Source organism: Pan troglodytes, chromosome 12, assembly GCF_028858775.2.
Source record: "Pan troglodytes isolate AG18354 chromosome 12, NHGRI_mPanTro3-v2.0_pri, whole genome shotgun sequence".
NCBI classification, from domain to species: domain Eukaryota; kingdom Metazoa; phylum Chordata; class Mammalia; order Primates; family Hominidae; genus Pan; species Pan troglodytes.
Genome location: NC_072410.2, coordinates 59,058,966 through 59,085,810, shown reverse-complemented (window position 1 = coordinate 59,085,810; position 26,845 = coordinate 59,058,966). Strand labels below are relative to the sequence as shown.

Below are 26,845 nucleotides of genomic sequence, written 5' to 3'. Positions count from 1 at the left end.
GGATAAAAAATGTGTCATGTATGTACAATAGAATATTATTGAGTCATAAAATGAAGGAAATACTGCCATTGTGATCTCATAGAAACAGAGTAGAATGGTGGTTGCCATGGACTGGAGCTGTGGGAAATGAAGAGATGGTGGGCAAAGGGTGCAAACCTTCAGTAATAAGATGAATACAATTTGAGGTTCTAATGTACAGTGTGAGAATTATACTTAAAAATATTGTTCTGTATACTTGAAATTTGCTATGAGAGTACATCTTAAGCATTCTCTCTCTCTCATTCTCTCTCTCTCTCTCTCTCTCACATACACACACACACACACACATCCAAGGTATCTATGTGAGGCGATGATTATGTTAATTAACTTCATTGTGGTAATCATTTCACAATCTATACATATATCAAATCATCTTGTACACTTTAAATATATACAATTTTATCAATTATACCTCAATAAAGCTTTTAAAAAATGAAAAAATGGGCTGGGTGCAGTGACTCTCAGTTGTAATCCCAACACTTTGGAAGGCAGAGGCAGGAGGATTGCTTGAGGCCTGAATTATGAGACCAGTCTGGGCAATATAGTGAGACTCTGTCTCTATAAAATTTAAAAAATTGACGAGGTATGGTTGTACATGCCTGTAGTCCTAGCTAATCAGGAGGCTGAGGTGGGAGGATCACTTGAGCCCAGGAGTTTGAGGTTGCAGTGAGTCGTGATTACACCACTGCACTCCAGCCTGGGTGACAGAGGGAGCTTCTGTCTCGAAAAAAAGAAAAAAAAAAAAAAGGAAAAAATCAATGAAACAAAGAACTGTTTCCTTGAAAACATTAGCAATGTTGACAAACCTCTAGGGTGGCTGAAAAGAAAAAACAGAGAGAAGACACAAATTAGTAATATCAAGAAGAAAACAGGGATATCATTATAGAACCTGCATACACTCAAAGAATAATAAGGGAATATTAAGAACAATTCTATGTTCAGAAATTTGGCAACTTAGGTGAAATGAATCAATTTCTTAAAAAACACAATTCATCCAATATGAAATAGAGAATTTGAAACATTGTATAGCTACTAAGTAAACTGAATTCATAATTCAAAATCCTCTGTTGCCCAGGTTGGAGTGCAGTGGAGTGAACCTAGGAGGCGGAGGTTACAGTGAGCCAAGTTGCACCACTGCACTCCAGCCTGGGTGACAGAGTGAGACTCCATCTCAAAAAAAAGAGATCCTCCTGCTTCAGCCTTTCAAGTAGCTAAGATTACAAACATGCGCCATCATGCTTGGCTAATTTAAAAAATAATTTTGTAGAGACAGGGTCTACTGTGTTGCCCAGGCTGATCTATCAAACTCCTGGCCTCAAGCAACTCTCCTGCCTCAGCCTCCCAAAGTGCTGGGATTACAGGTGTGCGCAACCTAACCTGGCCTAGAAGTTTATTTCTTATAGTTCTAGAGGTTGAGGAGTCTAAGATCAAGGTGAGAGGGGCACACTGAGAGTCAAACTGGCTTTTATAACAGACCCATTCTTATGTTAACTAACCCACTACCATGGTAACCCACTAATCCATGGCAAGTCCTCACTTCTTAATACTGTTACATTGGGGATTAAATTTCAACATGAGTTTCACAGGACAAAAACATTTAAATCATAGCAGAAGATATGCAGGTGTCAAGAACATATAAAGGTATTTAACATCATTAGCCATTAGAGATACAAATTAAAACCATGATGAGTTATTACTACAAACGTAACAAAGTGGCTTAAATAAAAAATAGTGACAAAATCAGATGCTGTCAAAAATGTGGAGAAACTAGATCACTCACACATTGCTGGTAGGAAAGTAAAACGGTACAGTCATTATGGAAACAATACTGCAGTTTATTGAAAAATTAAACATGCAACCTCCATATCACCCTGAAGTTGCATTCTTGGGCGCTTATTCCAGAGAGATCAAGATTTAATGTTGTTTTTGTTTGTTTGTTTGTTTGTTTGTTTTTTTCTGAGACGGAGTCTCGCTGTCTCCCAGGCTGGAGTGCAGTGGCGCGATCTCTGCTCACTGCACGCTCCGCCTCCCGGGTTCACGCCATTCTCCTGCCTCAGCCTCCCGAGTAGCTGGGACTACAGGCGCCCGCCACGACGCCCAGCTAATTTTCTGTATTTTTAGTAGAGACGGGGTTTCACCGTGTTAGCCAGGATGGGGTCGATCTCCTGACCTTGTGATCCTCCCGCTTCGGCCTCCCAAAGTGCTGGGATTACAGGTGTGAGCCACCATGCCCGGCCAGATTTAATGTTAATATACAAACCTGCACATGAAAAATTAGCTGCATGTAGCAGTGTTCCCCTGTAGTCCCAGCTATTCAGGTGGCAGTGGCAGGAGGATTGCTTAAGCCTGGCAGGTTGAGGCAGCAGTGAGCTGTGATCACATCACTGCACTCCACCCTGGGCAAAAGAGTGAGACTCTCTGAAAAACACAAAACAAAACCAAACAAAACCCTGCAAATGAGTGTTTATATAGTTTTCTTTATAGTGGTCCAAAACTTGAACAAACTTAGATGTCCTTCACCAGGTGAATAATTGGTTAAACATATTGTGGCACATCCATGCCATGGAATACTACTTGACAATAAAAAGAAATAAAATATTTTGTTTGTATTTTTGTGGGTACATAGTAAGTGTATATATTTATCAGGAATATGAGATGTTTTGATACAGGAATGCAATGCGTAATAATCACATCATGGAGAGTAGGGTATCCATCCCCTCAAGCATTCATTTTTTGTGTTACAAAAAATCCAATTATACTTTTTTAGTTATTTTTAAATGTACAATTAAATTATTATCGACTATAGTCACCCTGCTGTGCAATCAAATGCTAGGTCTTATTCATGCTTTCGAACTATTTTTTGTACCCGTTAACCATCCCCATCTTCCTTCTAACCTCCTACTAACCTTCCCAGTCCCTAGTAAACATCTTTCTACTCTATCTCCGTGAATTCAGTTGATTTGATTTTTAGATCCCACAAATAAATGAGAACATGGGATGGTTGTCTTTCTGCGCCTGCCTTTTTTCACTTAACATAATGATCTTTGGTTCCACCCATGTTGTTCCAAATGACAGGATTTCATTCTTTTTATAGCTAAATAGTACTCCATTGTGTATATGTACCACATTTTATTTATCCATTCATCTGTTGAGGGACACTCGGGTTGCTTCCAAATCTTGGCTATTGTGAACAGTGCTACAATAAACATGAGAGTGCAGATATCTCTTCAATATGCTGATTTCCTTTGAGTATATACCCAGCTCTATATTTAGATGTTTGAGGAACCTCCAAACTGTTCTCCATAGTAGTTGTACTAATTTCATTTTCATCAACAGTGTATGAGGATTCCCTTTTCTCCACATCCTTGCCAGCATTTCTTATTGCCTGTCTTTCGGATATAAACCATTTTAACTGGGGTGAGATGATATCTCACTGTAGTTTTGTTTTGCATTTTGCTGATGATCAGTGATATTGGGCACTTTTTCATATGCCTGTTTGTTGTTTGCATGTCTTCTTTTGAGAAATGTCTCTGCACATCTTTTGCCCATTTTTTGGATTGGATTATTAGATTTTTCCCTATAGAGTTGTTTGAGCTCCTTACTTATTCTGGTTATTAATCCCTTGTCAGATGGGCAGCTTGCAAATATTTTCTCCCATTCTAGTAGTTGTCTCTTCACTTTATTGATTGTTTCCATTTCTGTGCAAAGTCTTTTTAACTTCATGTGATCCCATTTGTCCATTTTTGCTTTGGTTGCCTGTGCTTGTGGGGTATTACTCAAGAAATTTTTGCCTACACCAATGTCCTGGAGACTTTCCCCAATTTTTTTTTAGTAGTTTCATAGTTTGAGATCTTAGATTTAAGTCTCTAATCCATTTTTATTTGATTTTTGTTTATGGTGAGAGATAGAGGTCTAGTTTCTTTCTTCTGCATATGAATATCCATTTTTCCCAGCACCATTTATTGAAGAGACTTTTTCCCAGTATATGTTCTTGGCACCTTTGTTGAAAATGAGTTCATATGGGGATTTGTTTCTGGACTCTCTATTCTGTTCCACTGGTTTATGTGTCTGTTTTTATGCCAGTCCCATGCTGTTTTGTTTACTATAGCGCTGTAGTATAATTTTTTTTCTTACCCTATCTTGATGTAGTATAATTTGAAGTTGGGTAACATAATTCCTCCAGTTTTGTTATTTTTGCTTGGGATAGATTTGATTAGTGTGGGTTTTTGTGGTTTATATACATTTTAGAATTGTTGTTTCTATTTTTGTGAAGAATGCCATTAGCATTTTGATAAGGATTGCATTGAATTTGTAGATTGCTTTGGGTAGTATGGACATTTAACAATACTGATTCTTCCAATCCATGAACATGAAATATCTTTTCTTTCTTTTTTTTTTTTTTTTTTGGTGTCATCACTATTTTAGAATTTTCATTATAGAGATCTTTCACTTCTTTGGAAAATTCCTAGGGATTTTATTTTATTTGTGGCTATTGTAAATGGGATTACTATTTTGATTTCTTTTTCAGATTGCTTGCTGTTAACATACAGTAATGCTACTGATTTTTGTATGTTGATTTTTGTATCCTTCAACTTTACTGAGTTTGTTTATCTTGTAATAGTTTTTGTGTGCATATGTCTCTGTGTGTGTGGAGCCTTTAGGTTTTTCCAAATATAGGATCATATCATCTTCAAACAATGATAATTTTACTTCTTCCTTTCCAATTTGGAGACCCTTTATTTCCTTCTCTTCTCTGATTGCTGTAGCTAGGACTTCCAGTAATATGTTTAATAACAGTGACAAAAGTGGGCATCCTTGTTGTGTTGCAGATCTGAGAGAAAAGGCTTTCAGTTTTTCCCCATTTAGTATGATACTAGCTGTGGGTCTATTATATATGGCTTCTATTACGTTGAGGTTATGTTCCTTCTACACTCAGTTTTTTGAGGTTTTTCTTTTATCATGAAGGGATGTTGAATTTTATCAAATGCTTTTTTTGGCATCTGTTGAAATGATCATATGGTTTTAGGCTTTCATTCTGTTGGTATGATGTATCATATTCATAGACTTGTGTATGTTCAACAATCCTTGCATTCCTGGGATAAATCCAACTTGGTCATGATGAATGATCTCTTCTTCATGCTATATTATCTTTAATTAAGTACAAAAAGCTTTCTAACATGTCTCTAGAGACCATTTCGCCCACTTCTCTGTTGGGCTGCCAGTCTCTTGTCTCTCTCTTCAGCAATGGTGAGGCAGATACCCTTTCTTCAGGGAGGAGAAGTTCATGATTTGTTGCTCTTGCCAATAACAAAAATGTTGGAAAGGTGGGTGACAAATCTGTTGCCACTGGCATCTTTCACATGAACCACATGAAAAGATCCAGGATGTCTCTCCCTGGTTATTCTTCCCAGGTTAGCACCCCTCAGTCACCATACACAGGTTACCAATGTTGAACTTGATAAAATCAGTAATCTTGCCAGTCTCCAAACCAATCTGAATCTGTTACTCACCTTGGTGAGGGGATCAGGGTAGTGGATGGTGTGAACATCATGAATCACCAGATGAGGAATTCTTTTTGTACCCACAAAGATTTTTCTCACTTTGCACAACTTGTACTTAGCCTCCTCAGATGTAATATGATGAACAGCAGAGTGACCCTTGGTGTCATAGATCAGACGGACATTCTCTCCAGTCTTGTCAATGCTGATGACATCCATGAATCCAAGCAGGGTAGGTTACATCAGTTTGGACCTTGCCATTGATCTTAATAAACCACTGCATGCAAATCTTCTTTACTTCATCTCCTGTCAAGGCATACTTAAGTCTGTTCCTTAGGAAAATGATGACAGGGAGGTACTTTCTCAACTTGTGGGAACCAGTGGATGGATGAGGAGTAAACACACCAATCAATTTATCCAGCATCCAATGCTTTGGAGCTGGTACTCACTTCAGATGCTTCTTAGGACCAAAGCCATGGTTGTGCTAGGCATAGAAAGAGTGATGAATGATCTTTTTAATCTGGTTTGTTAGTATTTTGTTGAGAATTTTTGCATCAATGTTCATCAGGGATATTGGCCTATAGTTTTATTTTTTGATGTATCTTTGTCTGGTTTTGGTATCAGGGTAATACTGGCCTCACAGAATGAATTTGCAAGTATTTCTTTCTCCTCTACTTTTTTTTTTTTTTTTTGAGACAGAGTCTTGCTCTGTCACCCAGGCTGGAATGCAGTGGCGCAATCTCAGCTCATTGCAAACTCCGCCTCCTGGGTTCAAGCAATTCTCTGCCTCAGGTTCCCAAGTAGCTGGGATTACAGGCACCTGCCACCACGCCCAGCTAATTTTTGTATTTTTAGTAGAGACAGGGTTTCACCATGTTGGCCAGGCTGGTCTTGAACTCCTGACCTCGTGATCCACCCACCTCGGCCTCCCAAAGTGCTGGGATTACAGGCGTGAGCCACCGTGCCCGGCCTCCCTTCTCCTCTATTTTTTAGGATAGTTTTAGGAGGATTGGTATTCGTTTTTCATGAAATGTTTGGTAGAATTCAGCATTGGAGCCATTGGGTCCTGGGCTTTTCTTTACTGTGACACTTTTTATTATGACTTCAATCTTGTCACCTGTTATTGGTCTGTTGTGGTTTTGGATTTTTTCATGGTTTAATCTTGGTATGTGGTATGCATCTAGAAATTTGTCCATTTCTTCTAGATTTTCCAATTTATTGGCATATAGTTGCTCATATAGCTACTAATGATTTTTCGAGTTTCTGCAGTATCAGCTGTAATGTGTCCTTTTTCATCTCTGTTTTGATTATTTGGATCTCCTCTCTTTTTTTCTTAGTTGGCTAAAGGTTTATCCATTTTGTTTATCTTTTCAAGAAACCAACTTTTCCTTCCATTAATCATTTGTGTTGTTTTCTTCATTTCAATTTCACTTATTTCTGCCCTGATCTTTATTTTTTCTTTTCTTCTACCAATTTTGAGCTTGCTTTGCTCTTGCTTTTCTAGTTATTTAAGATGCACTGTTAGGTCGTCTACTTGAAGCCTTTTTTCTTTTTGATGTAATCACTTACAGCTATAAATTTCCCTCTTAGTAATGCTTTTGCTGTACCACAAAGGTTTTGGTATGTTGTGTTGCCATTATAACTTGTCTCAAGAAATGCTTTATTTTCTTCCTAATTTCTTCATTCACACGCTCATCACTCAGGAACATATTATTTAATTTCCATATATTTGCATAGTTTCCAAAATTCCTCTTGTTATTAGCTTTTAGTTGTATTCCATTGTGATCAGAGAAGATGCTGGATAGTATTTCAATTTTTTTTGCATGTTTTAAGGCTTGTTTTGTGATCTAACATATGGTTTACCCTTGAGAATGATCCAAGTGCTGAGAAAAAGAATGTGTATTCTGCAGCCATTGGATGAAATGTTCTGAAAATATCTATTTGGTCCATTTGGTTTATAGTGCAGATTAAGTCTGGTGCAATTTATTTATTTTTCTGTCTGGAAGATCTGTCCAATGTTGAAAGTGGAGAGTTGAAGTCTCCAGCTATTATTATATTGGAGTCTATCTCTCTCTTTAGCTCTAATAATATTTGCTTTATATATCTGGGTGCTCCAGTGTTGGGCACATATATATTTACAATTGTTATATTCTCTTGCTGAATTAACTCCTTTATCATTATTTAGTGACCTTTGTCTCTTCTTACAGTTTTTCTCTTAAAATCTATTTTGTCTGATATAAGTATAGCTACTCCTGCTTTTTTTTGGTTTCCGTTAGCATGGACTATCATTTTCCATCCCTTTACATTCAGTCTACGTGTGTCTTTATAGGTGAAGTGTGTTTCTTGTAGGCAAGGGATCACTGGTTCTTGTTTTTCACCCATTCAGCCACTCTATGTCTTTTGATTGGAGAGTTTAGTTCATTTACATTCATTGTTATTACTGATAAGAACTTACTCCTACCATTTTGTTATTTGTTTTCCAGTTGTTTAGCGGTTTTCTCTTCCTTCTTTCTTCCCTTCCTGTCTTCCTTTTAGTGAAGGTAATTTTCTCTAATGATATGATCTAGTTTCTTGCTTTTTATATTTTGTGTATTCATTGTATGGTTTTTGGTTGGAGGTTACCATGAAGTTTGCAAATACTATCTTATAACTTATTATTTTAAGCTGATAACAACTCTGCATAAACAAACAAGCAAAAAGAAAACTAATAAAATTTCTATGCCTTAACTTCACCCTTCCTCCCATGCTTTTCAACTTTTTGTTGTTTCCATTTGTATCTTACTGTACTCTCTCTGTCTTGAAAAGTTGTCATAGTTACAATTTTTTATTGATTTATCATTTAATGTTTTTACTTAAGAGTAGTTTACACACCATAGTTACATTATTATAATATTCTGTGTTTTTCTGTGTACTTACTATTACCAGCAAGTTTGTACCTTGAGGTGATTACATACTGCTTGTTCACATTTTTTTTTTCTTTCTGATTTAAGTCCTTCCATTAGCATTTCTTGTAGGACAGGTCTGGTGTTAATGAAATCCCTCAGCTTTTGTTCGTTTGGTAAAGTTTTTAATTTCTCCTTCATGTTTGAAGGATGTTTTCACCAGATATACTATTCTAAAGTAAAACTTTGTTTTTCCTTCAGCATTTTAAATATATCACTCCTCTCTCTCCTGCCTGTAAAGTTTCCACTGAAAAGTCTGCTTCCAGACATATTGGAGCTCCATTGCATCTTATTTGTTTATTTTCTTTTGCTGCTTTTAGGATCCTTTCTTTATTCTTGATCTTTGGGAGTTTGATTTTTAAATGTCTTGAGGTAGTCTTCTTTGGGTTAAATCTGCTTGGTGTTCTATAATCTTCTTGTACTTGGATATTGAGATCTTTCTCTAGGTTTGGGAACTTCTCTTATTATACTTTTGAATAAACTTTCTACTCCTATCTCTTCCTCTACACCCTCTTTAAGGCCATTAATTCTTAGATTTGCCCTTTTGAGACTATTTTCTATATCCTGTAGGTGTGCTTCATTGTTTTTTCTTCTTTTTTCCTTTCATCTCCTCTGATAATGCATTTTGTTGTTGTTGTTGTGTTTTTGAGATGGAGTCTCACCCTGTCTCCCAGGCTGGAGTGCAATGGTGCAATCTTGGCTCACTGCAACCTCTGCCTTCTGGGTTCAAACGATTCTCTGGCCTCAGCCTCCTGAGTAGCTGGGATTACAGGTGCCCGCCACCACGCCCAGCTAATTTTTGTATTTTTAGTAGAGATGGGGTTCATCATTTGGCCAGGTTGGTCTTGAACTCCTGACCTCATGATCCACCTGTCTTGGCCTCCCAAAGTGCTGGGATTACAGGTGTGAGCCACCACACCCAGCCTATGCATTTTCAAATAGCCTGTCTTGATGTATACAGCAACCTGGATGAATTTCCAGAGAATTATGCTGAGTGAAAAAAAAGCCAATCCCCAAAGGTTATATACTGTATGATTCCATTTATATAACATTCATAAAGTGATGAAATTATAGACATGGAGTACAAGCTAGTGGTTTCCAGAGTGGGTGAGAGTGAAAGGAAAGTGACTGCCTATAAAAGGACAACTTCAGGTGATGGAAACCTTTTTTTATTTTGTCTGTATAAATGTCAATATCCTGGTTTTGATATTGTACTATATTTTTGCAAGATGTAACCACTGGGTAAAACTGGGTAAAGGATACAAGACCCTCTCTGTATTATTATTATTTTTTTTACAACTGCATGTGAATTTATAATTATCTCAAAATAAAAAGTTTAATTTAAAAAAACTTGGTTCTTGGGCCCCATCTGAAACCTGACCAATCAGGAACTCCAGAAATGGGGCTCAAGAATCTATATCTCTAACAACTTCCTTAACTCTGCATACTACCATTTGAGAATGAATGATGTAACCCAACTTCTTACTGATGCATGAATTCCTTCCAAAAACCTCCCCTACAGGTGCCCCGGATAGCTCCTTGAATATTTTTAGGAAAAGGAACACTCTTCTGGTTAAGACAGCCCGTCTGCCTATAGGAGAGTATCATAGAACATTCTTTGGTTTTTGAGCCAAAATCTGCCTCTCTGTATGATCTAGGGCTTCCCTGTGGGCCAATCTGTCAGGCATGTGACAAATCTTTAGTCTTATCCCCCTAAGTTTTTCTCATGGTTTCAAACTCCTCACTATCTAGCCACTCTAATTCCAATTTATCTGAGGCTTAGGGGTGTCCCAGGGATGTGGGACTTTCATGTGCTAAAATGAAAATACTGGCCAAATCTGGACTCGTTGGTCACTTTAAAATTCATCAGTATTCTTTTTTTGAAGTATTATTTATATACAATAAAATTAATCCTTTTAAAGTGTATGTCATTCAATGAGTTGGGAAATGTATAGTTGTGTAATTATTACCACCACAATCAAGGTATTTACATCATCCCAAAATACGGTGCCCCTAGTCAGTCAATTCCATCCTCTGACAACATGCAACCCCTGATATGATTTGGGTACGTATAGTTTTGTCTTTTTCAGAATGTCATATAAATGGAAACCAAAAAATGTATAGACTTTTGTGTCTGGCTTTTTTCATTAGTATAATTCTTTTGAGATTCATCCATTTTGTTGCATGAATAAGTAGTTAATCTCTTTTTATTGCTGAATTTTGGCAACATTCTTAAATGCCCATAACTGAATCCAAGACCTTAGAAATGGTCCACTCTGGTGAACACAGCAGAAAGAATGACTACCTTCTTCCTTAAGTGGAACACTGCCAATTGCAATCAAAGATCAACTTAGTGTTCTCAGCAGTTAGATTGCAAAATTACCTCGTTTAGGCTCCAGTTAACTAAAAATCCCATATCATTTTCACATGGATTGCTGTTTAGCAATTGCTAGGACTCATATGATGTTTTGGGCCCAAGTACAATACTTACCACAACTTTTTTTTCTTTGATAGCATTTAAAAATTGAGATATATACTTCATATAACATATTCACCATTTTGTATGTACACTTTAGTATATTGACTATGGTGAGCAACTATCATCACTACCTACTTCTAGAACATTCCCATCACCCCAGAAAGAAACCCCATACCTATTAGCAGCTAGTCCCTATTCTCCCCTTCCCCATCCCTTGGTAACTACTAAACTACTTTCTGTATCTATTTGTCTATTCTGGACATTTCATTTAAATGGAATCATACAACATGTGGTCTTTTGTGTCTGGTTTCTTTCACTTAGCATGTTTCCAAGGTTCACTTATGTGGTAACATGTAACAACTGAACTTCTTTTATGACTGAATAATATTTCATTGTATGTATATGCCACATTTTGTTTATCCATTCATTAGCTGATAGTCACTTAGATTTTTTCCCACCTTTTGGTTATTGTGAATAGTGATGCTATAAACACATTTGTGTACAAGATTTTGTGGGAATATGTTTTCAAACACCTTGGGTATATACAGCTATGGTAAAATTATTAGGTCATAAGATAACTCTGCTTAATTTTCTAAGGAACTGAATAACTGTTTTCCATAGAAATACCTAATATTTGTCCTTCTTAAATTTCATCATTCATCAAATATCATTCCTCTGCTCAGCCAGCCTATTAACTTGTTTTGCTTTTTTAATGGAAAAAGTTAATTTGGTACTCTGACTCCTTTTCCCAGAAAGGGGGGCTTGTGGGGAGGGGTCTGGAGTAGAGCAGAAATGATCAATGGCTACAGGACTTGGAGCAAAAGGGAAACAGATATAGGATCCAAGGGAAAGGTTTGTTCAGAAACCAAAGAGACAGACCAGATAAAGCAACAGATACAGTATTTGGCCAGAGAGGCTTAAACCAAGTCTGACAGACAACCTCTGGGGTCAGGAATGAGAAGCAAAGGCAATAAGAGGAGAAAACCAGTTGATGTGTTACAGAGAGATCCCCTGAGACAGTGGTGTGTACAGCCAAGAATCCAGCAGAGGCTGTGCCTTCTTCTCTGGGTCTGGAATGAGATAATGGAATAACCAGCTTGGATGTTACGTCCAAGACCTTTGCTCAAGATGGAATGACATGAAGTTTCCCAAGATTTGTTCAGTACAGTAGTTTTCAAACTTTAGCTTGAGTCAGTCACCTGGAGGACTTATTAAAACACAGATTGCTGGACCCCACTCCCTGAGTTTATGACTCAAACTCAGGACACTGTTGGGGCCTGAGAATTGGTATTTCTAGCAAGTTCCCCAGTGATGTTTATGCTGCTGGTCCAGGGACCACACATACTTTGAGAACTTCTGCTTTAGTGAATGACTTTATCCCACTGAAAAACATTTTGAAGGGAGGTGGTCCCCACTATCATTCCTTCAGGACTTGCCCCGCCCAGTGACTTTAGTACTGGAGTTTGCCATGGCTTCTTTACTTGTCTTATATGATCCATATGTTCACCCTACTTAAGTTTCTTTTAGGGAGATAACTGGGATAAAGAAGAAAAAATATGTTCTTAGTATGACTCAGGAAGCTGTGAGTAAAAATTGGAGGAAGATAAGTGAAGTGAAAAGGATCCTGAATTGATGCTCTTACTTCTTATAGTGATCCTTGGGCAATCTGAGGTTTCCTGGAGGTCCTTCTTGGTAACCATAGGTAGTTTTCTTAGCAACTGACCAGCTGGCATGGACTTCATGGTGTTAGAAGGTGAGAGAATAGAACAGGAGCCATCATTCACATGCAATGAGAGGTGCAATGCATTGGGGTTGGCAAAGTCTGTGGTGGAAAGACATGATTACAATTGTAGTATTGTTAGTAGGAGGTAAAACAACATAAGTACTTTAAAAATACTTTGCCAGATGCCTTGCCAAGAAGGCTGAAAGATGGAGTGTGGGGAACTGGCAGTAGCCTAGTGGACTTGGATGTACAGGGCTTTGGAAATTTGTCTCCCTCGAATACAAAGAGACAAACTTGAGACCATTATCAATAAAGACATTTATAAATAAAGACAACACCCTTGGAGATGATAGAACAACAATATGGTTCCTAGGTTGCTTTCCGACCGTGTAGAGCAGAGCCACCCTGTCAGCCTGGACTGCTCATCCTCTGGAATGTTTAGAGAGGAAAATTCTATTTTTTTAAAAGCCACTATACTTTTGAATTTCTTAATTATAGCAGTTTAGTCTGTCCTTTAACAAGTATGGGTATATTATAAATACATACCAAAAATATGTGGGGATAGAAGACATGAAATTATAAAAATAAAGGTAGTGTACAGTTAAGTGCTAAGTCGGAGGAAGGGGAAGTGACTCTGGTCTAGAGATGTCAGAAAAGGCTTCCGTTTCAATTAGGGTTTTCCAGAGAAACAAAATCTATTTTATATGTGTGTACAACACACACACACACACACACACACACACAGAGACTTATTTTAAGAAATAAGAAATTGGCTCATACAATGTGCAATGTGGGGGCTGGCAAGTCTGAAATCCATTGGGTAGGCAGGCAGGCAGGCTGGAAACTCTGGAGGAGTTAATGTTGCAGGTTTGAGATGGAATTTCTTCTTGGGTAAACCTCAGTTTTTGCTCTTAAGGCCTTCAACTGATTTGATGAGGTCTACCGGCCTTACTGAGGGTAATCATTACTTAAAGTCAGCTGATCATAGATGTTCACCACATCTACAAAATACCTTCACAGCAACATCTACATTAATGCTTGATCTAATAACTCAGTACTATAACCTAACTCAGTTGACATGTAAAACTACCCATCACAACTTCTCATAAAAAGTGGTATTTGAGCTTAACCTTGAAGAATGAATAAAATTTCAATAAGCACATGACTTATATCAGGATGATTTCTGCATGCTTCTTATCTGGCCGTGTGTTCCTGGAGCTATAATAACTTTCCTCAAGGATATAAACAGCCTAATTTAAGCCGTGACTCCATATGGAGAAAAAGATTAATTTAAACCCACAGTCTAGTTTAATCAGTGAGTTAAATGCTGCAATTCTGAAGGGCCATTTGTTCAGATAATGCAATATTGAATGATGCAAGTGGCCCTGATGGTTCCACACATGGACACTGGCATGATGCATTTGCAGAAGGCTTCTGTGAAGCTCTAGCAAGAACAGAACATTAGCCCAGTATAAGTTCCCTGGCCACCCACACAGACACAGACACAGACACCATGTCCAGTTAACTTTGGAGGCTTGCGTTTGGCTTCCAGCAACTTGGATGGCACAACCTCTGGGTGAAGGTGGGTCACAACACTTATGCAATTCACAAACTTTTGTAAAATTCAAGTACTTGAACTTATTACTGAGAAACAGGAAAGCCCTCAGCTGAAGCAGATCTCAACGCAAGCAAAGGTGTGTTTTTATTTGAGACGAGAAGGAAAGAATTCACTTGCTTGAAATCAGGACTGTCACTGGGTCTACAGGTAGGCAACTGTGTGGAAGGATCCCACCAGATGGCTTCCTCGCCTGCCACAAAGTCTCTACCATCTGCTGCAATTTATCAGCACTGGAGCTTCATTTTCTTCTGCTAAGGCTTGATCACTTCTAAAATGTTTTAGGCTTTCTGAGGAAAGATTTGATAGAAATGCAGGAACCTGAGGATAAAAGGATTCAGAAATGAAATGCAGTTGGCTCTGAAGATAAAATGTGCCAAATTTACTACAAGTTAAACTGCTCTTAGTACCTGGTTGGAAAACTTAAGTCCAACTCAGTGTGGGCCATTGATCTTTATCCTATTTGTTCTCAGCAAAAATGTAGAGCATATGGATGGATACAATCCCAGATAAGGGAGTTTAAAGTAAGACTGTGGCCCTTAAGGGGTAACTACTAGAAGTCTGCACTCTTCCCCAACTACCGGTAATAAACCTAGATAACTAGACAAAAAAGAAACAACCATTCTCAGATATTGGATAATAGGCAGTGCAGTACTATGATGTTCAAGAGAAAGGAATAAAATAAGATGAATCCTTCAATTGCTCTGGCTTTCTTCCTGGAAGCTATTTCCTGGCAGTAGCTCAGGAAGAGGGAACCCAAACAGAGCCTGGTGGTCTTGCTGAGTGGAGACAGAGATCATAAATAGTGGACAGAAGGGAGCTTTACAGTGAAAAAGGATCCAGAAATCTATATAGAGGTCCTTTTCAGACTTTGACTATCAATTTGTGCATGCAAAGGAGGAAACTTTATGAGGTGGAACAAAGAGCCGGGAAAGAGTAATTATTGGGACACTGGAAGCCAAATAACTCAAAGCTTGCACAGGATTGGGACTGAATCAGGTTCCCACCAACTAGAGTGAAGAGACTTTGCTGAATACATGGAGAATTCAGTAGACACCCCAGATAGGTCAAACTTACTTTAATAGGGAGACTAAACTAGACCTAGAGTAAGGCTACTCCAGATAAACTCCCTGACAAAAAACCTTAAAAGCAAGTCTGGAAAAGATTAAGCTAATCTGCAAATAACTTTCTGCTAGTGTAAAGATAATCTTTAAAGGAATACAAAAATATCCAGCACTCAGCAATGTAAAATTTAAGTCCAATATCCAATAAAAATTACTAGAGGCCACACACGTTGGCTCATGCCTGTAATCCCAGCACTTTGGGAAGCTGAGGTAGGTGGATCACTTGAAGTCAGGAGTTCGTGACCAGCCGGGCCAACAGGGCGAAACCCTGTCTCTACTAAAAATACAAAAATTAGCCAGGTGTAATGGCGGTGCCTATAATCCCAGTTACTCGGGAGGCTGAGGCACGAGAATCACCTGAAGCCAGGAGACAAAGGTTGCAGTGAGTTGAGATCGTGCCACTGCACTCCAGCCTGTGCAACAGAGCAAGACTCCATCTCAAAAAAAAAAAAAAAAAAAATTACTAGACATGCAAAGACACAAGAAAGTGTGGCTCATAACCCAGAGAAAAATCAGTTGATAGAAACAGACCCAGAAATGACAGATGATGAAATTAGTTAGACAAGAACTTTAAAAGACTTATCAGAAATAATATAAATAAGCTCAAGGATTTAAAAGAATATATGAGCACAATAAAGAGATAAATGGAAGATACAGAAACCTTGGGGTAAAAAACAAAATAAATTTTTAGAGATGAAAAATAAAATATCTGAAGTAAAAATTTTACTGGACAGAATTAAATAGCAGGTTAGATATTGCAAAAGAATAAACCATGAAGCTAAAGAGAAGACAATAAAAATAATCTAAAACGAGGCACAGAGAGAAAAAGATTGTAACATTATGGTACAAGCAGTGGCAGAATAGAGGTTCTTAGGGCTGAAATAGTTAAAATTATTTCTGTCCACTTAAAAAATGACTGTAGGTCTAGATGGGCAATGCATTTGTCACTAATTGGAAGATGAAAATGTGGACAATCAGGCTGAGATGTCCACTGATCAGAGGATGGATTTTTTTCATGTTGCTGAATATTTGGATGCCTTCTTCCTTCCTCACTCTCTTGTATTCTCCTTTCAGAGGAAAAGCTTGATGTGAAAGGACAAACTTTCCACAATAAGGAACATGTTCTTTAGCCACATATGCACAGTTGTCCCTCAGTGTCTGTGGGAGATTGGTTCCAGGACCCCCCAGGGATAGCAGAATCCATGGATGGTTGAGGCCCTTATATAAAATGGTGTAATACTTACATATAACTTATGCACAGTCCCCTACATACTTTAAATCATCTCTGGATTACCGATAATACCTAGTACAAGGTAAATGCCATGCAAATAATTGTTATACTGTATTGGTCTTAAATTTTGTATATTTTTATTTTTTTTTAATTTTCAAATATTTTGACTCTATGGTTGGTTGAATCTGTGAATGTGGAACCACAGATATGGGGGACTGACTGTACTGGGATTAAGCTTTGCCTTTGCTCTCAGCTCCTCATGCCTGAGCCCACTCATCTCCCACAGAATATTCAGCCCCATTCTAGTAACCAGACCAAGCCAGAGATGAGAGACTAGAGAATCACACATAGACTTTCACCATCTCAGCTCAGAAATGGCTCATGTCATTTGTACTCATGCTTCATTGGCCAAAACCATGCATGTGGGTCTGCCCAATTGCAAAGGGGCCAGGAAATGTTAAGAAGCAAATGGGAGACACAAAGAAAGTGTGGCTCATAACCCAGAGAAAGTGTGACTCATAACTCACATTTTCACACATTTTGGCTCTTCACCAAATGAGAACTTGGTGAACATTGCTCTCTCTTCGTATTACCCCCTTCCCTTTCTCCAGCCATCTGGTTTACTTTTCCAGTGGAAAGCCTATTACCAGTGTCTTCTGCCACAGAAATTCTAGTATTACAAACACATATATACATGCTACATATGTGTATATATATACACATGTATATATATATATATTTAAATAACACCTTGCTATACACTCTTCTATAATTTTTTTGCTTAATCTTATGTCTTAGAGATCTTTCCATCTCAGTACATGATAATTTTCTTATTTTTCATTTTTAAGAGGGGTTAATTTTTATATTTTAATACATTCACATGATTCAAAAGAGAAACTACTTCTGTCCTCTGTCTGTTCACACACCTCACTCTTAGGTGATCACTATTATTAGCTTTTGTGCATCCTTCCAGAGGTTCTTGATGCACACAGAAGCAAAATCTATATATGTCCTTGTTTACTACCTTTTTACACAAAAGGTGTAATACTATATATGCTGTTCTAAACCTTTTTTAAAGTTTAACAATATATCTTGAAGATATTTCCCCATTAATACATGAAGAACTTTCTCATTCTTTCTTTACAGTTGTACAGTATTCCATTGTATGTATGCACCATATCATTTATTTCCCCAGTTCCTTATGAACTGCAATGTGTAACCTTGTATATACATCAATTCACATGGTGCAAATGACTCTGTAGGATGTATTCTCAGAAACAGGATTTCCTACCCTTTAATATAAATTAATCTGATGAAGGATGGGGGATTATTGTGCTGGTTCTGCTGAAAAGAACCTCTTTGCAAGCCCTGTGGGGAATTGGCTGACATCACAGCTCCTATTTCTCTGAACTTAGAATGCGGGTACTTGGTGCCTTTTGTTCTCAACTGTGAGTTCCAGTTGCCAGTTCTAGGAAAACAGGAAGATCCCAAGTAGCACTTTTGACCATTGGGTATCAGTATCTTAAGATCTTGCTGCAACAACCTGTCTACTTCCCCAATTCCAGTGAAGAGTGAGGCCATACCCTGATTGCCTCTCTGCCTCAGACCTAGAGCCCTACAGTGGGTCAGGCTTGGTTGGCCCCAGGTGCAGACTGGGTTGGTGGCTTGGAAGTCACAGAGATTCACGATTCTTGAGATTCATGGAGAATGGCTGGCATTAGCATTGGGAAGTGCCAAGGCCAAATACCTGGGCTACAGGCGGGCTGAGAGGGCCATGGAACCTGACTGGAAGCCAGAAATGGGCCAAAGCCAAGGAGACACACAAACATTGGGATATATTTCAAGAGCTAAGAGCAGCTAGTCAGAAATTACTCAGGAGCCATGTATAGAATGGAGACTGAGAAGACAAAGTCAAGATTAAAAGCCGACTTGAGCAACTAAAACAGCATCAAAAACAATGTCCTGAGTACCTACTATGTGCCAAGCACTATTCAAGGTGCTGAAGACAGAGCAATAAATGAAACAGACTGTGACTGTCCTCATGAACTTACATTCAACGTAGGGACAGACAATAAAATAATAAACAAAGGCTATCAAGGTAGTAAAGTTCAATGAAGGAAAGTGAAGAAGAGCAAGGGGGCTGAGGAATGAAAGGTGTCTGCCTTTTAAGACAAGAGTAGTCAGGAGAGCCTTTTACAAGAAGATGGCATTTGGTGAAATGAACAAAGTGGGGGAAATAACCATGAGACTATCTAGGGAAGGGAATTCCAAGTAAGTGCCAAAGACCTGAGGTTGAAGCATGCTTCACAAAGTAAAGGAAAAGCTGGAAGGCCTGGATGGCTGGAGTGGAGTTAGTGACAGAGTGCTAAGAGCTGAAGCTGGGGAGGGTGGTAAGGGCCAGGTTGTGTGAGGCTTTCAAGCCATGGTAAGGGCTACTTTATTATAATTATGGCTATGAATTATTGGGGAGGGTTTTGCGTACAGATGAGACAGGTTCTGGGTGATTTTTTTTTTTTTTTTTTTTTTTTTTTTTTTGCGACGGAGTCTCGCTCTGTCACCCAGGCTAGAGTGCAGCGGCCCGATCTCGACTCACTGCAAGCTCCGCCTCCTGGGTTCATGCCATTCTCCTGCCTCAGCCTCCTGAGTAGCTGGGACTACAGGCACCTGCCACCAAGCCCGGCTAATTTTTTTGTATTTTTTAGTAGAGACGGGGTTTCACCGTGTTAGCCTGGATGGTCTCGATCTTCTGACCTCGTGATCTGCCCGCCTCGGCCTCCCAAAGTGCTGAGATTACATGCGTGAGTCACCGTGGCGCCCGGCCTCTGAGTGATATTTTTTAAAAGTCACTCTGGTTGTTCTGTGGAGAATAGACTGGGGAAGAGGAATATTTAAAGGCAACTGCAATCATCTAGGCAAGAAATGATGACAGACTAGAATGTAGGTGGTGCAGGTGGTGGTAAGCGGGCGGATTTCAGATATACTGGCATTTCCCACTTATTGTCATTAATTTGTTCCTGAAAACATTCAGTGCAAAAACACTGAGTGTATTTCCCATTGTTCGTAAATAGAAAAAAGTTATAGAAGTATTGTGAAGGTAGCTACTCTCAGAACCCACAGGCCCATCCTTACAGTAGAGTCCCTCAGTCTGGTTCCCTGTCCAGCTGGCCTCTGCTTGGCAGGGACCTGTCCACCCCTCACCACCTACAACACCCAGGCATCTCTAGGTTTGTGGAGCACAAACCTTGCTTTATATCTGCTTAATTTAAAAGGTTCCATCAAAGTTGCCTTCCTAACTGGTTATCCCCCAAGACAAATTCTAGTTTCCTTCTAGAAGATAAAGGACAATCTATAATTTTTTTAATGGCATTTTTTTTAGCTTCAAAAAACTGAAGGTCCACCCTTTATGAACATCCCATTGTTCTCTATGGGTCTGAGTAGTGTTCTACAACTCCATTGCCCTAATCTTGCTTCACATTATACCTTTGATTCTGATTCTTGGTTTTAAGAAAAGTTCCAATGTGTGTTTTATATGGCTTGAATAGAGTTGCTTCATATATACTCTGAAACAGTGCAAGGAGTGTACACAAGGTCCAGATAATCTCTGCCCTGGATAATCTCTGTCTAATGTCAAAATGCATCCCTGGAAAAAGACAGAGTAAAATAGCTTCAGAAAGTCCTTATGGGGATGTGTCAGCTGTTTGTCAGCCAGGTACTTTTCCTCTCCATTTCTGTGATGGGGTAATCAGACCTATGTACCAACTATGCAGAAAGGTCAGTAGTTAGTAAAAATAGCTGTATAGGACAAACAGCAGAGAATACCAAAGAAGAAACCACTCAAAAAAGCACTGAGTGTGGTATTTCAATCAAACAGGACCCCAAAATTTATGTTTATTCTTATGTATCAGAAAATCAAAACATTATGAAAAATTTAGGAAAACATGTAACTTAGCAATTCCCAAGGTCAGGAGCTACCCTGGCCTTTAATGCTCAAATAACAATAGTTTGCACCCCCAACCTGTGTAATGGCAGGAAGTCCTGTGATTTATTGGGTTGCTGGATCCAAGTGTTTCTGGGAATCCCTGAGAAATGCTGACATGTTCCACAAGTATGAGCCACTTTTTGTTGATCATCTCAGCTGGCCGACAGGCTCTGGTCCACTGCTTTTGTTTCCTCAGTTCTCCTCTCACTAACTTGACCTTGAATCCTAACCTAGAAATTGATCTAGGACTTTCGTCGTCTTGATTTAAAACAAAAACAAAACAAAAAAGTAACCAAATCAACTCCAAAATATCTGAGCTATAGCTGTCATCATATTGCTGGAGATAAAAGGCTATATTCACCTTTGGAAACCAGAACTCTTGTTTTGTAAATAATACTTTAGTGGATCTTTGGCTGTGAAAAAGTAAATCTAACAAGAGATGGGGTAAATATAGCATACAGCATATTATTTAAAAGCTAAATTGTGGCCAGAAATGAACTAAAAGAGTTAAGTGAGCTCTTCTGTCAAAATAAGACTAGGTCTAACCACGTTTAACTGGAAGTTTCAGGATGTCAGAAAGAATTTATAATAATGGTCGAGAGAAAAACATTAAAACTAGATATCGTGAGCTGCACAGTGGTCCCCTAAATGACACATCCTAATCCCTGAAACTTGTGATGTTACCTTATTCGGAAAAGAGGACTTTATAGATGTGATATTAAGTTAAGCATCTTAAAAGGAGAAGCTTATCCTGGATTATCCAGGTGGGCAATTGCGTGTATCCTTATAAAAGAGAGGGATATTATATCAAAAAAGCACAGGAGACAGACACACAAACAAGAGGAGGAGGCAATGTGACCAGGAAGGCAGAGGTTAGAGTATTGCAGCTACAAACCAAAAAAGGCCTATACCCACTAGAAGCTGGAAGAAGCAAGCTATGGATTCTCCTCTAGAGCCTTGGGAGGGAGGACACCTTGATTTTGGACTTCTGGCCTCTATATTGTGAGAGAATGCATTTCTGTTGTTTTAAGTCACCTAGTGTGTGGCAATTTGTTAGAGTAGCCCTAGAGGAACTAATACAGTAGATACAACTATATATGAGCCCGTGAGCTTCCACAGAGTATCCTCTAATGGCCACCTCCATCCTTAGCCCCTGGTCTGTGGCAAGGTTGTAGGACCAGCTTGCTCTCTCATGGTCTAGGATCCCAACTTCTCTTTTACTCTGAAGAACACAGAAAACTTTTCGTTTTAATAATCCAATCATTTTAATAATCTTTGCAAAGATACAACTCTGGCCACAATTTGGCTTTTAAATAATATGCTGTATATTATATTTACCCTTATCTCTTTTTAGATTATTTTTTCACAGCCAAAGATCCACTAAAGTATTTTTCGCAAAACCAAGAGTTCTGATTCCCAAAAGTAAATATAGCCTTTTATCTTTGGCAATATAATGATAAGCTGTAACTTAGATATTTTGGAGTTGATTTGTTTACTTTTTTCTTTTTTTAAAAAAATTCATTATTAATTTATTTGCCAGGACTACAAGTCCTAGATCAATTTCTAAGTTGGGACTCAAGGTCAAAGTCCCTGGGATGCCCCTACCTCCACACTGGTAAATCTAAGCTCCACCCTTAAAATTCACAAATCAAAGAGAAAGAAAAAATTCCTTTCCCAGTTTCAAGGCAAAGAATTCCAGGGAAGAACTCTGATAAGGCTTGCTTGAATTGCAATTGGTAGTTGCAGCAAAATTACAGAGAGTAGGAGAAGAGTAGTTTTACTAAGAACATGGATGTAAGAAAGGGATGGGCTATAGGCAGATGAAAACAAGTGTCCATTCCAACAGGCTTCCTGCCTCCCAGTCCGATTTCTCTCCTCTGCTCTATATTGTTATTCTATTACCTCAAAACTAAGGCTCCATGTCACAAACCTATGCATGTACCCCCCTGTATCTAAAATAAAAGTTGAAATATAAAAAAACTACAGCTCCTTGAATAGTCCCAAAATGAGATATCAAATTCTAAACTATCTTTGATTTCTGTGTTTAAGTAACATGTTTGTATTATCAGATAATGAAAATTTCAGGGACACAGAAGTATGGTTAATTTTGAATAACATTTTAGTAACACAGTATTATTTTCAAAAAGATTTAGTAGTGGAGTTTAGTGAGAACTCTTCATATAAGAATTAAAGTATAAATTATTATTGCAAATATTTTTTCCATATCACTAAACATGACCATTTAATGACATTATTTGATAAAATTTAACTCCATTTAGTGGAGATCTAAACCTAAATTTAAATTAGGAAATCCTGTTATAATCTCTTATTCCATTCTTGACTTTTGTTTCATAGCACTTACTTAACATCATCTGTAGTTCATTTGTGTGAATGTATGAGTTATCTATTGGTATGCAACAAATCTCCCCAAAATTTACTGGCTTAAAACAACACACAATTATTATCTCACAGTTTCTATGGGTTCTGTGAGTACAGCTTAGCTGGGTCTTTTGCTTTAGGATCTCTCACAAGGCTGCAATGAAAGTGTCATCTGGGAACATCTCATTTAAAGACTCAACTAGGGAGGATTTACTTCTAAGCCTACTCAAATAGTTGTTGGTAGTATTCACTTCCTCTCAGACTACAGAATTGAGGCTTCAATTCCTTATAAGCTGTTGGGTTCTTGCCACATGCTGTTTCCTTAGTGAGTATTCAGTTAATGTCTGTCCTCCATATCCTACTCATTAGACTGTAAACTTTTTGAAGGCTAGGACCACATCTATTTTTCATGACAATGTTCTTATCACCTAGTACAATGCATGGCAAAAAGTGGGACTTAATACATGCTTGTCAAAATAATGATAGAATGAACATACTTGCTGTAATTATTGCTGCTTGAACAAAACAAAAGGATATTTAAGTATCATTCATGACATGTATTGCTTGAATCATCTTAAATACACACACAATTTCTGTTACAATGTTCGGTTGTCAATCTATGGAGATAAATAGCTATACACTGACATTGTGTTTTGAAGTTATCTACGAAACAAACAAAATAGTAGGTGACATAATAGATGCTAAATACAATACAGGGTAATTGAATATTGCAGACAGTGGGTGCTGTGGGGAGAGCCATCACCAAGGCTATCTTAATGATTCCTGTTCCTTGATTGATGAACAGGACCTTGATGAATGGAAGTCAGTAAGGGGAGCTTCCAGGTGGCAAAAATCACTGGGACAAAGATGTGAAGGCGAAGGTATATATGTTGTGCATAGGGATCCATAATAGAACAGCTGGCAAGAGAGAAATTGCCTTTAGGGAGAACTTAGAGACAAGGTAAGAGGGGAAGCATAAAATCTTAAAATGATGAAATTGGAATGGATCATGATGGTCACATAATCTAATCTTTTCATGTTAAATACAGGGAAAATGAGGCACAAAGAGGTCAAATGACTTGCCCTATGTGCCACAACAAGCCAGTACAGAGTACAAATTATTAGAGTATAAACAGCACGTACTTTGGTGGTAAATAGCTGGATTTGAAACATAGCTCTGCCACCTATCAGATTGACCTTAGGCAAACAGCTACCTCTCTGAACTTTGGTTTCCTCATCTGTAAATTGTGATAATAGTTTATACCACTTGCAGGGTTTTTTGAGGATTAAATTAGATAGTGCTACGTTTACCACATGGTCTGTTTGTGTATATGTGTATATGTATGTATGCATACACACACATAAATTCATATTTATGACAGAAAACATGAGATTTCTGGATCAGAGAACATACCATTCATTATTCACACAGTATCTTAGCACTGGTTCCCCAAGCCCTGCAGAGCAACGTGGGAAGAGCCTACCATGTTAAGCCCATGATAAGAGCCAGGGTTGCAGCACAGGAGAGGAATACCAAAGTCATGAGACTTGGAGCTTTATATGGGCTGCTGATTATCTGCCCATCATCTCTTCCAGAGAGAGAGAGAGAGAGAGAGAGAGAGAGCTTATCTTTGCTCTGGAATTTAAGCAAATGTCTCCTGGAGAGAGGGGTAGGTGGCTCCAGGAAAGATAAGCCTCTAAATCTCTCCAGAACAGTACTATATCTCTAATTTCCTAGGTGTGTTTGCCATTCAATCATTCTTTAACCGAGTTTGCCAGTGTTCTTTGTTCAGAAAGCCCAAACAGTGCAGAAATGTGAAAATATTCATGGAGAATTGCATCCCAACAGTAGGTAGTCAGTAAAGGTTATCTTCTTTCATGAGTCTGAAAACAGTGCTCTTTACTTTTAAACCCTTTCCCACAGATGCCCATGCCACTGTTGTTGAGAGACCAAAAGCTCACCAGCCATGAGGTACCTCAAGGTGAACAGCCCTAGCCATGTTATGTCGTACCTGCTTCCATTTGGTCATTTCCTGCCTTACAACACAACAATCTGTTGGCTGCTTTTTGGGGCTTCTTTCACAAATATAATTTCTGTAGATTAGAGATTCTGGAGAGTATCTTGTGTTTGGAGGGCTAACCATTTTAACTACTAATTGGTAGCTTCCCTGTACCCTGCCCCTTGCCCTCTGCTACTGTTGGCAGCTACAATGCAGGACGACTATTATTTTGGGAAATTTTATTATAAGGGAACTGGAGAACAAAGAGGCCAACTTCTTCAATATCTCTGGTTCACACTTGAAGCACATACTTGGAACTTTATAAAACCAGTTGCATAATGTACTCCTTCTCTATCTTAGGACTAGATACAGATAACTGGAAGGAAACATCAGAGAGGAAAGCAATCATGAATGCTGGCATGGGTTGGCTCCCAGCCTGACTCAGTCTGAGTAGAGAGAGAGGAAGCAGAGATGGAAACTCCTGTAAAGTGGCAATTGCAGATTATAGATGAGATATGATCATTTGAACTCTGGCTATAGAAATGGAGAAAAGACATGGAGGATTTAAGATTTTGTAGGTGTGATTTATAAAAATTGGTGACTGAATACAGTTTGAGAAAGAGGGCAGAGTTCATGGTGAATTCAGTTTCTAAGCTGAGTGTCGTGTGACTAAAACATTTGGATGGAGGTTATAGATTAATTGGATGTTGTAATGTTGCACTTTCATATTTAGATAAAAATATTCAATCATGCTATCATGGAAGAACTAGAATGGGAATTTTTAAATTTGATAATTGATGTTCACATCATGCATTTGTGGATTTTTTTTCATGTTTTTAATAGAAACAGACATCACAGTTTGAGAAGTCAAGAGGGCATTTTCCCTCATATATCAACAACCACCGCACCTTTAACCCAAGCAGTACTGAAGGGCATTTGAGCATCTAGCAATTTCATTAAATTGAGAAAATACAGTTTAGGGAAGTTTGAGATAATTAAATCATTACATTTGGTTATGCACATGTTTGTCTCAAGGTCATTTTTAGAACATGCAGATAGAGAGGCTCAGATGGAATTCCAAGTGGGAAGTAGAAGCTGACAATCTCAGTTTAGGCATCATCAGTACGTGAGTGGTCATTAAAACCAAAGTTGTGACTGTCAAAGTTCTTGGTTTCAAACAATAGAAACCAATCCTGGTTAGTTTAAGTAGGAAAATAATTTACTAGTGAAAATGGGTGGCTGGAAGAATGTCCAGGAAGATAGAGAACCAAGATTAGAGACTATATGACAAGAAACAATTCTCAAATCACATTGCAGGACTGGGCTCTGTCTCTGCAGCTGGTACCATCAACACTGCCAATATGTGGGATTGGGCACTACCATCAGCTCTGCTGCAATTGCCCCTGGATACTGGAGGTTCTGCTTCCATCCTTGGCAAAAGAGCTCCATGAGGGACTCCTTCTTTCTGCCTTGGCTCCCAATTCAGTCTATCGTGGGTACAACTGAAATGCTTGCATCATAGCTGCAAGTGAGGCTGGAAACATGACTAGCAATCTATCGTCTATTACAGGAGGCAGAAGCTGTTAATGTAGGGAAGGGGGTGAAATGGGCAGTGTAGCCAAAAGATATAACAAATGTCCACTACCAGAATAGAAGCTAAGATTATGAGAGAGAAAATGTGAAAATAAGAAGAGAAGATAATAATTATAGCAAGTTAGTTGAGCACTTATATGTTCAGCACTTTATATATATATATAATAATTTACTTCTTAGAATAACCCTTTCAAGTAGGAATTATTGGTTTGCATGTAGGGAAACTGAATCAACAGAGTGATC

The 26,845-nt window shown here is 38.4% G+C and overlaps 1 protein-coding gene and 1 pseudogene across 2 annotated transcripts in view; both read right to left on the bottom strand.

Annotated features, from left to right (window-relative positions):
• Positions 1-26,845, bottom strand: part of WDPCP (WD repeat containing planar cell polarity effector) — a 729,520-nt gene that overhangs the window by 531,301 nt on the left and 171,374 nt on the right. The gene's annotated exons all lie outside the window — the stretch shown is intronic.
• Positions 5,148-6,046, bottom strand: LOC134807901 (small ribosomal subunit protein eS4-like; annotated as a pseudogene).